We start from the raw sequence: 2,990 nt of genomic DNA, 5'->3' as shown, positions 1-2,990 counted from the left end.
CATTTTCAGACGAGCAATTATGAACGCTACCCGTGGCTCACAGCCTCTGTGAAATGCTGCTGCAAATTGTACTGCTGGGAATGCCTATTGCTTGCAACTGACCGATTTGGTGTTTGGAGCCACACTGGATTGTTTTACTAAGGCAGCAAGGAAACGGCTGGGCACTTACAAGCTACGGTGCGTTTAAAAACGTTTGGGGACACTCGCGTAGATCTGCACCTCAGTGAACAGGCATGACATTGGTGAGTCAATGAATTTTATTTTACATTTCTTCTTGTCATTTTATTTTGTTAGTATTAAATTCATGGTAACGAAATAAAATGACAAAGATACAAAAATGTATCAAATAAATCTGCTCACCTGCAATTTATAATGGCGAATTGTAGTCACCTTGGTGCACGAAAGTTCGTTCAATCTCAGCTGCTCAACATTTTCAGTTATTTGCTGTTGAATCGCTGATTTTCAAAATGCAAATGATCTGTTTATTTTCAAAGAATAGTTTGTTTTGTTATTGTTTGGTTGGTGTTTTATATGAAACGGCGACATTGCGCAATTTATTGGACAGACTTGTTTAAGATCACACAGTGTGATTTGGGTGGCATTTTATTTCGTATTTTTAAATCATCTTTTTATTTTTGACTATCTGTAAATTTAGTTTCCTGCTCTTAATTGTGAATGCATACTTGATGGTTTTAAATGCTCCTGAAATTAAGTGCTGCTTGACGAGTCTATATTGTGTATGTATGTGACGTCACTGAAGGCCTAAGGTTGAAATGCACAGCCCGCCACTGACTTGAAGGCTTGTGAGCACACTTGCCCCTAGGCACAGTCATACTATTGTACATGCCTAATCGGATGGCTCCAGAAATATGAATGTAAAATTGCAATCTAAGACAGCATTCATTAGTAATTTTGCAATTAAAAGTGCACGCTCTACATCCTCCGCTTGAAGCAATAAGCATATTTACTCCAGGCAAAAAGAGGAACAAGGCGAAGGAGCAAAAGGCATAAGTAAATCAAGTAAAGAGAGACATGCATACCTGAAAGAAACAAATAATTTACCTTGTATGTGCATGGCAGAAAAACAAGCCTTAGACAGATAGCAACATGTGTAAGAAAGGTGTCAAAAAGCAGAATGGGTAAATAATAATTAATAAGAAGGGCATGTGTGAAAGAGAAGATGCAGTTACGGTACTCCATACTTTACAGTGGCTGAAATAACTTTTCTGGGAGAGGGATTCATATATAAAAATGTCCACACACAGCTTTCATGAATGTACTAAAATGGAAGTATTTTAGGGGTGACATATCCATGTGCCTACTATGTTTTGATAAGTATTGTACAGTATATGTACATTACAGTGGTCCACTCTGAATTGAAAGAAAAGCGCTTTATAACACAATAGGAAAAAAATTACAAATTACACATTGAAAGAGAATTCTTTAGTATAAATGGATTGATTAGCTATGTTTGCTTCATTTTATTCAATGTGTGACACTACTTGAAAATTGATCAGTGAAATAACTCTTCACGATTGTGTTTGCTTTGTTCCAAGCCATTGGGTTTTTACTGTCAATTTCCATCATGTGGGTTGCCTGGTGGTCCAGTGGTTAGCGCGTCGACCTAACAGTGTAGAGGTCGTGGGTTTGATGAGGTTAAAGCGGATCAGGAAATGGATGGGTGGATGGATAATATTATTACTAAGAGTACTGTGGGGGCAAATAGCACTGATCAGCCCACTCGAATGAAAATCAGTCACATGATTTTTAGATCACTCCCTTCTAAAGTCTTGCTAGTTAACGACCTTCTCATCATATAATAATCTAGAGATTTGATGAAACCCAAATGAATTTCTAATGCAAAATGAGGCGCTTCTCCTCAAACTTTGTGAGTTCACATGTTGCGCATCCTCTCAAGAAGGGCGGGGACATGGCCATGTTCGCCGAACCAGTTCTCAACCGTAGTCCTACCTCAAACAACAATCCATAGCACCCAGTGATGCGACATTGTAATCCTTTTGGAAATAATCATTTGAAAAAGAGAGCTCTGGCAGAGATTTATAAAGATAGTGTTGCCATTTCATCATTATCTGTTTCCTAATTATTGTGGGAATGAATTAACATGAACAGCGTCTTCTCATCAATGAATCTTAATCATCAATAACATATATGAAGAAAATTAATTTAGTGTCAGGATGGGCATCCAGATTAAAAATTGTGCCAAACATTTCATGCAAGTGACACGCTGTGATGACCCCTGATGGGGAAAAGCTCTTTTACTTTGAAAAATGCACTACCAAGAAAGCACTGGCAAAACCAGTTGTCTTTTTTTGCTGGCAGCTGATGAATGTTATTCTAGATTATTTACTTTTAAAATCAAGTAATCATTCAGTTTAATCATTATTTTGAAAATTAAGAAATCAGCAAAGTACCGACCTCTAAGTTAATTTATTAGATAAGTGTGGACACACTGTAGACACAGACTGTCCCCAAAAAGTGTTCTGCAAAATGTTATGTTCAAAACAGTGAAAATTTCTTGCCTTGCTGGGAGTGCAGCACCCCTACTACCAATACTACTAATACAAATACAAATGTGAATACTAATACAAATATAATACAACACTAATAACAAAAAGGTTTTTTTTTTTAGATTTATAAATGTACATTTTTTGAGAGCCAAAATTCCAACATTTCTATGATAATAATCTGAACAATACAGATAATTCAGATACAGTAATAAATTGAGAACGTTTGCTCCACTTTCTTTTTCAAGTCAAGACCATCTTGGTTCAGATTGATCCTGTCTTTGTTCTGAATATGATTCTGCAGTTGCTCAGTACAGAGGTAGATCAATTTTAGAGGGATAACATTCATTTAATATGTTGGCTATTCATCAGCCCAGCCGACTTTGAATTTTCGGTGACATGCCTCACAGACATTGGATCACTCGGATCTTGTGTATTATGCCTGGTTTTCTTGTAATCCAGAAA

Source organism: Hippocampus comes, unplaced genomic scaffold (assembly GCF_001891065.2).
Source record: "Hippocampus comes isolate QL1 unplaced genomic scaffold, H_comes_QL1_v1.1 scaffold358, whole genome shotgun sequence".
Classification (NCBI taxonomy): domain Eukaryota; kingdom Metazoa; phylum Chordata; class Actinopteri; order Syngnathiformes; family Syngnathidae; genus Hippocampus; species Hippocampus comes.
The sequence above is the reverse complement of the archived record's forward strand: the minus strand, read 5'-3'. Positions refer to the sequence as shown.